Source organism: Drosophila hydei, unplaced genomic scaffold (assembly GCF_003285905.1).
Source record: "Drosophila hydei strain 15085-1641.00,03,60 unplaced genomic scaffold, DhydRS2 tig00000001-arrow-pilon, whole genome shotgun sequence".
NCBI classification, from domain to species: Eukaryota; Metazoa; Arthropoda; class Insecta; order Diptera; family Drosophilidae; genus Drosophila; species Drosophila hydei.
In genome coordinates, this window is record NW_022045643.1 from 14,188,850 (window position 1) to 14,202,424 (window position 13,575).

A 13,575-nucleotide genomic window follows, 5' to 3' on the forward strand; every position below is an offset into this window, starting at 1 on the left:
CTGAGGGGGGCAGATGGGAGGGGCCATGTGTGTGGCATGCAACTGCAGCTCATAAATTGCATTATTGTGTATTGTTATGCACACACGCACCTAATGAACTTGATTGCTGCACATCCCATTCGGCAACATATCAAATATACAACAAAAGGATTTTCAATTTGTATTTCTAAGAAATTAACAGAATTATAATTTAAAGTATGTCTCAGCTTATCACACTTATGCTGATAACATGACAATTTAACAGAAAATTCTGTTAAGTTTCTGTTCGCTTTTGCCTACTGCTCTTAATAGAGCTCCTTTACGACGGCTCTGTTAAATTTGTCAATCTTTAGACATATCATACATGTTAATAACAGATGAAGTATCACAAGAAGAAGAAGTATGTTAATAACAGAAGAAGTATCACAAGCTGTTAAGCTATACCAAGCGAACGAGACACTGTTAAGCTAAATGCAACGTATGTTAATAACAGAAGAGCCTCGACAATCACTATGTTAATAACAGAATAAGTTAACCTAATATACATTATCATATATATTCAGCTGAAAGAGAGTTAGATATTCATTTAATGATTCATATGAGAATGAGGCACAATAGATCTCACTTTATTTTATTGACCTACTCAAGCTTATTAAACTGACCACAATTCTTGTCAAACATATCTTATGAAGAGCAGCATTTGATATCTAGCTGCACATCTGACTAATTAGCTATCCAAAGTTTTTGAGCAATTAGTCAAAGTATCAACAACATCAGCTGCACAGCCATTTCGCGACTCCAGTCTGGAGGCTGAGTGCAACTACTCGGCAGACGGCCCACTCCATTGCTCACTAGGGCTAAGACTGCGACTCGCAGAACTAAGCAAATAAATTCCGAAAAATGAGTTATTAATGGCAATCAATCAAAAATGCTCTAGCAAAAAGCGATTGCAGTCAAAATGGCTACAAAAAACGCAGCCGATTCGCAAGGAATACATAAATTGATTGATTGATTTAATGAATGATTGATTAATGCATTTCTGCTGCAAATTCCGCATACAAAATGCAGCAGCAGCGGTGGCAGCGGCGGCAGCAGCAGTCTCGGCAGCAGCTTCTCATATGACGTGGAAGTTGGAGCGAACGTGGCCTTCGGACTCAGTCTTCAGCCTTCAGCGAGTGCCAGACAGGCGCGCGGAGCGAAGAGCAGCTGCAGAAGAGGGACGTAGAAAGAGACAGACAGAGAGAGAGAGACAGAGAGGCAGCTGGAGAGAGAAAGGTTGCTGTCTAGCTATTGGCCCTGGCATTGCCGGGACTTGCCTCTGGCAGCAGCAGTTAAACGAGCTGCGAACTGCTATAAAATGCATTTTCAATTAGGCATAATTCCAGCAGACACAAAACTCTAGCAGCTAAGTTGCGAGGGTCGCTAAATCAATTGTCTGCTTGAAAGAAACTTCCCTCAAAATCAATAACTAATCGAGTTCTTTCTCATATGCATATCGCTAAATATCTCTTGGCCAAATTGTGAACAAATCTCGCAGTGCCTTAGCATCATCTTTGCTATTTGCTATTGCATAAGGCAAAAACTCTTTAACATATCTTAACCTAGCAGAGAACCTTTTTTTAACACAATAATAAAGAGGAAAAAGTGAATGCTTATTTACAACAGAACAACAAAATCGAAGAGCTACAAACAAATAATATTTCATAATTAATCTGAAAACTTTATTAGGGAAAACTAGCTCAGAGAAATCTAAATATTATAAAAAGATTACGGCCTTTTATTAACAACATTAGTGTTGTTCGCTTTATGTTTCTAGAAAATTAACTTGACTCACATTTAGCGAATGCTCGTTGTATTTAAAGTTTCTCGTCTTGAAGTTGGCGCCATAAAAAAGGCATCAAAATAAATTGCGTAATTAGAAGAAATTTAAAAGCACAACAATAGAGTCTGAAAGGGAGAGAGAGAGACAGAGAGGCAGAGAGATAAATGGGGCTGGAGATGTGGAGCGAGTGAGCGAGCAAAACAAAAACGCAACAGCAAAAACTTGCACAAGGATTTTTAATAACGTGGAAAACACAAGAAAAAAGCAAATATTGATGCAGCCGCAAATTTCAATTAAGAACAGGAAGAAGCAGACAACAGCGACGCCGACTACGGCGACGGCGACGGCGACGGCGGCGACGCCAGCGTCAACCGCAGCGTAGCCGCCGCCGACGTTGCCAGAGACAGCAAAAGAGCGAAAGAGGGAGAGATGGACAGAGAAAATGAGAGGGAGAAAGACAGCAACAGAGAGCGGGCGCGAGAGAGAGAGAGAAAGAGAACGTCAACGAGAGCAGCCCAAGTGCCTGTAAAACATTTGATGTAATAAAATAACGTATACGCCAGCGAGTCGCAGAATGAGACGACCAAGACGTAGACGGAGACGGAGACAGCAGTGTGGATGGAGACGAAAGCAAACCTACCCTTGCCAATAACGATGGAAAAGCCGAGCGACACACACACACACAGAGACACAGACACACACATGTACACATATACAATAAGAGCAATTTAAGCCGCAGGAATGCGAAGGACGTGCAAGACGCGTCCAGGGCGTTCATACGGCATGGCTCCTCAGAGCTAGAGCCACAGCCACAGAGCCGGAACAGGAAGGAAGGAAGCAAAACGAAGCGAAGCGAAATAAAAGGCCAAAAAGGGGCGCTGGCACAGCAGCAGCAGCAGCAGCAGCAATTGATAAAAAACAACAACAGAAATCAAAAGAAAATTGAGCGAAAAGCAAAATTTCACAGCATACGCAAAGGCGCCGGCCAGGAGCCGATCTACAGAGTGAGAGAAACGGAATGGGAAGTGGAGCTGGAGGTGGAGGGGGTGGGAGTAAATGTAATAATTATTGCGCGCCATGAAAATCAATGGCGTCTGCAAATTGCTGACAAAACGGAAGTGCCGCACAGGACAGAGCGCAGCAATTCGTGCGAAAATTGCCCAAAACTGACAACGAAGAAACTGAGAAGGAGGACGACAGCTCGACGACGAGGACGACGCTCGACGTCGTTGGAGCCGAGAACGCGTCGCCGTGGCCCGCTGTCAAAATGGCGCAACAAAAGCGCAAAATCAGGAAAAAGAATATCAAGCGCAAAGCAAAAGTAGCAAAAATTGAGCGCAAACTCGCTGCGAGAAGGCGGCAACTGCAGAAAGCGGAAGTAATGCCCAGCCCCAAGCAGAAGGCAGCGCACATAACGCACAAGCCGATGAAAGTAAATGCAAGAGAGGCAATGAGCACATGTCTCTGTGTGTGTGTGAGTGAGTGTGTGTGTGTGCGTGTGTGTGTCATTGTTGTTGCTGTTGCTGTTGCTGTGCGCGTTCGCACAACATTTTGCTACCCTTGGCGAACGTCCGCCCGTGCCAACCCGCCCAAAAAGCGAACGAAGCGACGCGAGCCACGTCTGAGGCATATCGATTTTTGTTGCTGTTTTTTTTTTGTGGTTGTGGCTGGGGCTGGGGCTGTGACTCGCATGTCCTGGCGCGTTGTCCTGGGCGCGTCACAGGGCCTTTGGGCCACATGACTTCTGGGTGCCAGAGGCGGCGACTTTCAACATTCGGCGCAGCTATTTTTAGCCCTAACTTCCAATGTCAATGAACCAAAGTGCGTTGCGTGTCCCTTGCCCTAATCAAGATGCCAGTGGCTCAGCACGGCCCAATCCCCATCAGCATCCTCGTCACTGGCATCATCATCGTCGTCATAAACAGCAATTGTTGCAGTCAATTACGAGCACAAAGTTTCGCCAACAACAGCTGAAACTCGAGATGGGCAATTAGAATAGGTGTCAGAGCCGCCAGCTGCTTCTTTTGAAGCAACTGCTGCACTTCGTCGCCTAGCCGTCGAGCGAGTGGGAGGCGGCGGGCACGGAATAAAAGAAATTGCGTAACACACAAAATGAAAGGTGCCGGGCGAAAGCAATCATCCACAAAAAAGTGTCGACCCGAGGCAAGGAGAAAGAATTGCAGAACTTTGGGCCGAGTGAAACTTTGGCGCAATACACAGCAGAGCAGAAGAATCTTAAATACACTGAGCGAAAAATGCATGCACAGAAATAAGAAAATAATTATTTTAAACTGTTATATTCTATCATGAATTGATTGATTGATTGATTGATTGATTGATTGACTGACTGATTGACTGACTAATTGGCTAGCTGATTGACTGACTGATGGACTGATTGACTGATTGACTGATCGACTGATTGATTGACTGATTGACTGACCAACTGATTGACTGATTGACTGACTGTCTGAATGACTGATTGACTGATTGACTCATTGATTGACTGATTGACTGACCAACTGATTGACTGACTGTCTGATTGACTGATCGACTGATTGACTGAATGATTGACTGATTAATTGGCTGGCTGATTGTGTGACTGATGGACTGATTGACTGATTGATTGACTAATTTTCTGGCTGATTAACTGACTGACAGACTGATTGACTGACTAACTGATTGACTGATTGACTGACTAACTGATTGACTGACTAATTAGCTGTAGTATTGACTGGCTGACTGATTGACTAATTGGTCGACATAGTGATACTGATAGCTTGATTGACTGACTGACTGACTGACTGACCGACCTACTTACTGAATGACTGACTAGCTGATTGATTGGACAACTGACTGACGTACTGATTGAAAGATTGATTGATAGACTGACTGACTAATTGGCTGACTGACTGATAGACTGACTGACAGACTGGTTAAATTTTTAACCCATTAAGTAATTGACTGACATAGTCACTAGCAGACGGATTGACTGACTGATGGATTGACTGACTAACTAAGTAACTAGCTCTTCAAGTGCATGATGATATTGCTGATTGACTGACTGAATAACAGCGATGGAGTGACTGACTGAGAAAGTAGGCACCAGACGGAAGTTATTAAATGATTGATTGACTAACTGAGTCATTTAATGATTATATTAATGACCGTTTGACTGACTGATTGACTGACTGACTGTCGACTAACTGACTAAGTAACTTCATATTCGTATTTATATGAGTAAAAATCCGCTCAGTTATGTAGGCATATTCAGTCCATTCCAGTTTCCTCTACAAGGATGCCAGCAAAAGGTCTTGCCTGCTCTGTCAGTTTCCGATAATGTTACACAATAATTTCGGGCAGTGCATAACTAAGGACAAACTGTTAACTGTGAATGGGGAAAGCACTCGGTACTCAGAACTCAGCACTCCGAGAGGCGCGTGCGAAAGTAAAACGTTGCTAAAAGGCTGGCACAAAGGAATTGCCAGCTCGCTGACTACCCACTGCGTCTGCTGGGGCTCGGCTATGGCTATGGCTATGGCTTTGGCTTTGGCTTTGGCTTTGGCTTTCGGTCTGGGTCTGGGTCTAGGTATCTGTGTCTGCGCCAGTGTCTGGAGCTTGACTGCCAGCTGCGCTTCCTGGTGTGTGCCACAGCAGCAGCAGCAGCAGCAAGTGCTCCTAGCTTTCCTCTGACTAGCAAAACTGTATCACGCTTTCCCTTGTTGCTACCAGACAAGGTTGTTACCAGTATTCAGTGCGACGTGTGTGTGTGTGTGTGTGTGAGTGTGTGAGTGTCTGAAGGTTGACATTATGAACTTGAAAGTCGTATTACGCTGGCAAATGGTGGGGCAGCAAGCGCGACTCACATTTTTATGAATGAATGCATGGCATACGCTAGCAGCAACCGATGTTGCTGTGGCTGCTGCTGCTGCTACTGCTGTTGCTGCCACACGTTGGTCCGTGCTCGCATTACATTTTATTTGCAGGGCTTCCCCCAAGTGGGCAACGCGGCAAAGTCAACGTCTGACACGTTGCCTGGGCAACAGTTCAGCAACAGCAACAGCAACAGCAGCAAAACAAAAACGAAGCACAAAATCCAAACGCCATTTTTGCGTGCAGAGCTTCTAGGCTAGGGAGCCAAAGAGGTAGCCGGAGAGGGAGCAGTGGGAGCTTAAACCGTTTCGGTTTCCGTTTGGCACTTTTTTACGCTTTTTTGTTTTGCTTTACGGCCCGTGCCGGGCATCAACAAATGTCAGCTGTTCCACGACGTCAGCGTCATTACGCATGCAACAACAACTGAACAGCAGCAGCAACTGCCACAAAAACCCATAAAACGAGGTCAAAACTATCCACAAACAAAAATTGCCTCCATCGCTGTCGCTGTCGTCATCGTTGCCCGTTGGCCGTTGAATTTACAAAACAAAACACCTGCCGATTGATTTCGCGTGCAGTGTGGCCGCGGCGTCAATGAATGAACTGGCAAACACACACACGCAAGCAAATACAGCCTCACCCACACAGGCAGCCAAAGGCAAGCCCTCACACGCTCGGCTCGTTGCATTTTGCGTTTTTTGCACACATTACTCATACGCCTCGTGCAACGCAGCAAAAAATACATTTTAAAAAACTAACAGCCCTCAAAGCTTGTGACTAGGGATGTCCACGTTCTGAACGTGACCTCAGCTATAGCATAAATATTAACTACAAATTTATATGAATATATAGAGATAAATATATATAAATAAATCTATATATGATAAATATATTTAATTAATTATTAATTATTAAAATTGACTTTAAAAATATATTTATTATTTATTTTTAATTTATACAATATATGTAGATACTGCACATATATGCACATGGTGCGCATATGATATATGCTATAACTATATCTACATAACTGATTCGATATTTCAAGAGCAAAGAGCCCTAGCGATCACTTGACGATCAGATGAGAATTTTAGGCCTAGGCGAAAGGGTGGCCAATGTTAGGCATCTGCTGCTTGAGGGAGCAACGCGCTACAGCTAAACAGCTTGAATAACATTTGCCTAAAAATAATATTAATAATAGAGATTGCGGCTCAGGTGTCTTTCACTCCTAGGCCCTGATCGCATAGTTTGCACCTGGCGCATGCCCGTCGAGTCTGGGAGCGTTGTTTGTTGTGCGAGTCGTGACTTTGATGGGCCATCTCTAATTGAGTGCGGCATGCCACTAGGATGCAACTGGCTGGGCAATGCGAGCACGAATCCTCTGGCTTTGGCCAGTTGCCGCAGTCCGTTGTCCGTGTGCGCCATTTCACGACATTTGCACTTTTATTTTCAGTTTGAATTCGTTTTTTCGTCGATTTTTTTTGCTTTGCACGCGCCGCGTAATTTGAATTTTTATGCAACAGCAACAACAAGGAGCATGCCACAAAAGTTTGTCGACCTATATAAACGTTGGGTTCTGGTAGCTGCCAGCCACAACAGCGCCCCCTCCCCTCTCTCTCTCTCTCTCTCACTCTCTCTCTGTAGGATACGTGTAATGCAAGTTCAAAGCAACAACAGCAACAACAACAACAACAACAACAACAAGTGCAACTATTTTTAACGTCACGTACTTCGCAGTCGCAATGCAACAACCTGTTGTACAAAAATCCTGCAGCCAGGCGTAATATTTTTTGTATTTTTTGTTGCTCTGGTTTTTGTGCCCCTTTTTTGTTAGGTGAATCTGGCTGGAGCGCCAACTTGAGGCAGCAAATAGTGAAAGTCTTTTTAACAGCCAGTTGGCAACGCAACTTTTAATTGCCAAACAATTGAATGGGTATTGAAGAAGGTGCTGCTGCTGCAAAACTACCCCTCGCCCAACCTGAAAAGAGGCCACAGCAGCAGCAGCAAAGCGAGAAGTTGGGGAAGTGGAAGTTGAAGAAGGTGCGGCCGCGCTGGCTCAGGCAGAGGGGTGCAGGAGATTAGAAGGTGTTCCCCACCCACGCTGCCATCGGGGTGGCATAGCTGCTGCTGCTGGGGGTGGTGCATGGCTGTAGGGGGTTGGTGGTGCTTTCTGTGCGCTATCTGCAGAGACTTTTCGGGTGGCGCCTTTAACAAACGATAGCAATTTAGAAAGATGCCAGAGGTATGCAAATTTATTGCCGGAAATGTAATTTACAAAATACGCTGCGGGCAATGGACGCTACAGCCAACGACGACGGTGACGGCGACGACGACGACGATGGCGACGTCGATGGCAACTGCGGCGCTGACTGAGGTGTGTGCTTTTGTTTTCTTTATTTGTCCTTCGCTCTGCTTTGCAGTTTGGCAAGCACTCTTGCGGTGCATAAAACTGTCGGCTTAAGAGTCATGATAAATGCTGAGTGGGGGGTCACAAGTCAAATGACAACTTTGGCCAGCTTTGATTAGAGCCTTGAAACAGATACGGCTGCCCAAAGACAGAAACCAGAATCACTTTTGACAACAACAGAAACATCAACAAACGGGTTGAAGGGTGAGCTTACACCGTTTCTACATTACACAAACAATCAATGCAGCGCCTGCGCAGAGCACAAAAGAGAGCAGCCATGAAGAAACAGAGAAACAGGGAAAGGGAGAGAGCGAGAACGCGAGCGAGAGAGAGAACGTATGTGTGTGTAAGAGGTGAGAGAGCAGTGCAGTGTGTGAAGTTGGAAGTGAGCAGACGAATGCAAGCGCAGCCCCCAAATACCAAATTAACAACAACAACAACAAATACTACTACGACAACAACAGCGCGTGATGGGAGGAAGCGCACAAAATTAGTAAAAATAGCAAAATAGCAAAATTGGCAACCGCAACAGACGCATAAGTTAAAGAATCAGCAGCAGCAACAAAATAAGAAACCGTCGCAAAAGAAATTTGTTAAAGCACAAATATTGCAGGCAGCTTATGCAAAATGCGCCTCAGCAGAAACAACAACAGACGAGACAACAAAGAATTGAGAAGAGTTGCTGCTGCTCCGTCGCTGTCGCTGTCGCTGCCACTGCCGAGGCATGTGAGAAGGAAAAGAGCCAAAAGGCAAAACGCAAAAAGAACGCCAACGCCAACGCCAAAGTGCAGCGACGACTACGGCGACAGCGAAGGCAGCTAAGAAAGTACTCGAGTGTATGAGTGAATGTTCATGTATTTACCTACACATGTATGCATGCGCACGTGTCTGTGTGTGTGTGTGTATTTGCGTCGGCGGCTGAGGGAAATATTTTGTATAGATATGCTCCTCCGCCCCGACTCTTCATGCTCTTCTCAAGCATTTCCATTTGCCTTTGCATTTGCATTTCCAATGCCTTTGCCGCCTGTACTTTCCGCCTTTTGGCATTTTGTGGCGGCTGTTCGCGAAATACGCGCAACAACAGACGAAACAAAGTGCAAGACGCACATGAGAATAATTGAATTTTATTACATTGTTTGGAGAGGCGCACACATACATAAGCACACACTCACACACACACACAAATGCAGCGCTGTCTCCCCAATACGAGTATGTGTGTGCGTGAGCGCAGCAACCACCAAGGCTATGCTGCAGCAGCGGCAACAAAAACAACAACGACAACAACAACAGCGACTGCGACGTCAATGCGCGGCAGCAGCGAGCGCCTCCAAGACCAAGAGAATAATGACCCCAAGGCTTCGCTGCTGCTCTCGTTGTTGTTGCTGTTCTTGTGTTCGCTGCTTTTATTGACTGCTACTTTATATGAGGAGAGCGCGCGCTGCTCAACAACTGAGAGTGTATTGGTGCTATTGCTATTGCCATTGCTGTTGCAGTTTTGTTGACGATTGTCGCCGAAGAAGAGTAAGAAGCAGAAGAAGCCGGCATATGCTGCGGCTGTGGCTTCGGCTGCGACTGCGGCTGCGACTGAGACTCCGATAGCCCCCGTGCACTCTCTACATCCATTGTTAATTCCTCTTTGCTCCCGCTGCCGCCGTCGCTGTTGGTGCTGCTGGCATTCGCATCTCCAGCTCCAGATCTAAAAAGAGGTCGATGGTGGGTGTTGCTAGCTAAAGACTTGACGTAGGTGAGACGGGGAGAGGTGGTTAGAACAACGTTGCTAAAATGGAAACTGCAAGAATTAAACTTATGATGGCTGCAGCTGCACCAGCACCAGCAGCAGCAGCAGCAGCAAAAGACAACAAAGCGAATTTGCGAAAAAAATAAACAAATGGTAAAAAATAAAAGCAAAATAAATAACTAGACAACAGCTGCGCCGCACGCTGATGATTTTGCCAGCCGTCGTCGATGCTGCTGCTTCTGCTACTGCTGCTGCTTGTTCTTCTTCTCCTTCTGCTTTGAGTTTTATGAAAATTATAAAAGCATTTTGCCTCCTCTTATTCTTCTTCCAATTGCTTTTGCTTTGCTTCTTGTTTTTGACGTTCGCTCTAAATGGTAAATGCAAAAAAAAAAACAGCGAAAAGGAAATGGCAAAGCAACTTCGCAAAATAATAATAATAATAAAAATAACATTGCAAAGGAAATAAGCAAAAGTCGCACAGACACACAGGCACACACACAAACGAAAGCAAAGTAAAAAATATAATAAAACAAAATTGAAAATTGTAATGAAGCCACTTTTTCCACCTCTCAACGTTGTGTATGAAACTCTCCCACGTGCGTGTGCATGCGTGTGTCTGTGTGTGTGCGTGCGCCTGTGTGGGTGAGAGAGGGGGCGGAAATTGGTTGGTTGACTAGTTGCGGGCAGAGGCGCGGCTGGCGGTACTCGCTTAATGGGTGGCATGAAATATTGCCGGCTGAAGTTTTGCAAATGAGTTGCGTAGCAAGAGAAAAGAGTAAAAACAAAAACAGACAGACACACGCACACATAGATAGCCTGTTGTGACAAGAATGAAAATTGTTTGCTACGTCCAATAAATGCAGCTGTTGAAGTCAGTCATTAATTTCACATCAATCCATCAATGCGTCAATGTGAGAATCCAATTGGAAATGCTAGACTAGTGGTCCATCTTAAATCTGTCCAATCAATTGAATTGGATTATAGCAATCTAGTTGGATTACAAAACACTAAGATCTGTTCTAATTTATTTCATTCAGGCTCCTTCCAATCGGAAGCTAATTGGATTTGTTCATTTTTTAAATCCAACGAATGCCTCAAATTCCTGTCGAAGTTTATTCTAAGCTATCCGTACTGTCAGTCTTTCTCTGATAATTAATAGTTAAGCTATTCAAATAGTCTTATTGCGTTTTGTAACTAACTTGCATTTTCTTCTTTATCATTTCAGGTAAGTTTCTACAACTCGTTTTGCTGCCAGTCTAGTTTTCATGTTACCTGCTTTGTAAGTAGCTCAAAGATCATCTTAAATGATCTGTAAATCCAACGTGACAAATGCCATTTCCAGCATTTCACTATCAGAACTTATTTAAAGGGGGCAAAAGGGAAAAGAAACGCATGGAAAGGAACGTGCGCAACGCACAAAAATGCCAAAGAACTAAACGCGACGCATTTCAGTGCAAAACATATTAGGAGCATATCAGGGATAGGGGAAGCGGGATTTGGAGGTGCACGAATATCCTCCTGTCCCTTCCAGCCGGCAAGACTAACTTCGTCGTCGCCGTCGCCGTCGCCGTCACCGTCTCCGGCTGAGCCTTTGTTGGTGTTGAGTTTTTTGTCTTTGCGTTGTTGTGGTCGTTGCTGCTGCTGCTGCGTTTTCGTTTTCAATTTTTTGTGCCTTTTTCGGTTTACCGCAGTTATTTTTTACTACCTTTTTTCGTAGCAACTCTCACACATGCACGCACACAGCTACAACGAAGAGCGGCGCTGACGTCGACGTCGCTGCCGCAGTCGTCGCAGCCGGTGTTGGTGTTGTTGATTTTAGCATACGCTCTCTCGCTTACGCTCTCGCACTCTCTCGCTGAGAGAGAAACACACACACATAAATAGTAGCTCGTAATGGCGGCAAACACGTTTTTGTTGTTGCCTTTTGCGTTTGCTTCTTCGTCTTTGGCTCTCTGGTCGCTCGCATGCGCTCTCGTGGCAACAGTGGCTCCACAACCACAAACACACACACACGCACGCAAATAAACACTCACTCACTCACACTCTCACTCATACAAGTAAGCAAAGGCAACGCCAATTGCTGCTGCTGCTTGTCGCTGTCGTTGTCGTCGCCGTCGCCGTTGCCGTCGCCGTCACCGTCGTCGTCGCCGTCGTTGCCGTACGTATCTGTGTTTGTGTATTGGTATATCTGTATCTTTTACGCTGCCTTACACTCCACACGTTCAGATTCAGATTCATTCTGTAAACGCGATTCCTCGAGGACGTAACGGTGAAACGTCGGCAACGGCAAGCGCGCTTTCCGAATACTCAACGGTTGCCCAACGGTTGAGTTTTGAGTTTTTGGCCTCTGCCTCTGTCTCCTGCTTCGTCGTGTGCATTGGTAGTGGTAAACTCACACACATATTGTTGAGAATTCTCAAACACGCGTCACAAAATCCAAATCAAAATCTTTGCATGCGAAAGTCGCGTGCTTAATTCAATCGTGCGTGCTTCTACCAGTGTGTGTGTGCCTGCGTACGTGTGTGTGTGTGTGCCTGCCCGTGAGTGTGTATGAGTGCTAATGTCGCTAAGTGCGTGCATAAATTCTTTAACTAAAATTGATTGTTTATTTCCGTTGCTGCAACAGCAGCAACTAAAACAACAACAGCAGCAGCAGCAGCAGCAGCAGCAATGCTGCCAATGTGACTCACACACATACAACAACAACAACAACAACAACAGCAACAACAAGATCAGCAACAACAACAGCAACAGCAACAGCTAATAGATAACAAACAACACAAATAACTAACGAAATTTGGGGCAGTTGCCAATTGAAAAATGTGATTTCGTTATCAGCGCATATTATACATACATATGTATATACAAATACATATATACACATATATGTGTGGAAAGAAGAAGAGAGTGAGAAAGCAGTAGAGATAGTTAGAGTTGATAGTTGAGCGAGCGATCGATCGATCGAGCAACAAAACAAATGTTTGGCGCGCGCTCCACAACAAATTGAATTTCAAATAGAATTCAAATAGAAATGAAAATTGAAAGTGCAACAAATGAGCAGCAACAACGGCAACAGCAACAGTGTCTGACAATAGCAACAAATAACTGTAGCAATAAATGTGTAAATAAATCAAACAACAATATAATTGTTCAAAAGTGTTGCGCGAGAAGCAAAGCGAAACAAACCAAACCCAATTAAAGCCCAGTTAAATATATATATAAATATTCTAGTAGTAAAGAGGGCAGCTAAGTAATACTTAAAATTCCGTGCAATCTATTTCTAAAATAACAACAACAACAGCAGCTAATAACAACAAATTAACAGACACAAAAATAAAATACAAATAAGAAAAACGAAATCAAATCGAGAATTGACTGAAGCCCCCATAGTCCCCCCAAGAAAAGGCAGCTTTAACCCACAAAAGTGATAAAAAAAAGTAAGTGGATCCGATTACGAACTGAATTCGATTCAATTCAATTCAAATTCAATTCAAATTCAAATTCAAATTCAACTCAAAAGCATCAATCATTGAACGAAAAATCTTGAATAATGTTTTTTCCGCTTTATATATATCGAAATGAGCTTATGGAACGAATTTTTGATTGATAGGTGGGGCACAGAGAAACACAAAGTGGCCAAAAAGAAATCCAGTTGGCGGAGCTGCAGAAGAGACATGAGAAATGCCTCATAATATATATATAGAGCTCTATATGCGCTCTATAATAAAAGATTTCTGAAGTGTTCTCAGACTTTTCTTG

General features: G+C 44.3%; 1 protein-coding gene across 1 annotated transcript in view; it reads left to right on the forward strand.

Moving 5' to 3' along the window:
- The window catches only part of LOC111597607 (DNA N6-methyl adenine demethylase), a 103,118-nt gene that overhangs the window by 48,018 nt on the left and 41,525 nt on the right, over window positions 1-13,575 (forward strand). The gene's annotated exons all lie outside the window — the stretch shown is intronic.